The sequence below is a fragment of the Elephantulus edwardii genome, unplaced genomic scaffold (assembly GCF_000299155.1).
Source record: "Elephantulus edwardii isolate Elephantulus edwardi_28Jun2011 unplaced genomic scaffold, EleEdw1.0 scaffold00124, whole genome shotgun sequence".
Lineage (NCBI taxonomy): Eukaryota > Metazoa > Chordata > Mammalia > Macroscelidea > Macroscelididae > Elephantulus > Elephantulus edwardii.
In genome coordinates this window covers 1,071,822-1,072,755 of record NW_006399874.1, presented here as the reverse complement: position 1 = coordinate 1,072,755, position 934 = coordinate 1,071,822, and positions in this window count along the sequence as shown.

Sequence of the window (934 nt, the reverse complement as noted above, 5' to 3'; positions counted from 1 at the left end):
GCTGGCGGACTCGCCCTCGCGCTGCGTTGCCCTCTACCAGTCCTTCTTTATTTTTAACTTTTGCATTCTAATAATCAATTATTATTAATGCATCTTTATTGCATGTTTGATTTAACTGCAAATGTTGGTATGATTATTCAATTTCCACATCTTCACCGGTAATTGTTGGTACATATATTTGAACAATAATTGTATTAATTAGTCTTCTTTGTCAATCTCCTCCTGGAGTAATTTACAACGTCCCCAAAACCCACTGAAGGGTCATTCATGAGTCAGATTTGACTCAACAACAGTAAGAGGGGTGGCAACAAAGTTATGTTATAGAAACATCTCTAAGTTTTTTAAGAAAGCAGAATAAAACAGAGACACACAAGGGAAGATAGACACCAAGAAGTGTCAAGGAGCATCAGATAAGAGCAAGACATTCAAGGAAAATCCCGATATAGCCACAAGGAGGGACTCTCTTGCCTAGAGCCGGTGCCTTGATCCAGAATTCAAGCCTCCTAAGCCATGAGCAAGTAAATGTCTGTATTTAAAGCTACACACTTGTCATATTTCTGTTACAGCATCACTAAAATAATCATATTACCTTTAAAAATCTGACTATAAATATATTTACTAACTAGAACCCTAAACATATCATTGGATCATTGCAGGCTACATATCTACATGCTAGGAATTTTCCTTTTTGTTTAATGTAAATATTTGTTTGAAAGAATTAGATTTCACTTGTCACTGGTTCAATCTCAATAAAAACATCTGTTCCCTGTCAAAAACAAACCCAAACAACAACAAACAAAACCCCCAGGCCTTCCTTGTATGTGTATTGATAGTATCCTATCTCTCACAGCTCTGTACTTAATGACAGATATTGAAATTGGCTTTTTGCTATGAATGCAACACCATTCTTCCTCAATTTTTCATCCATGGAATA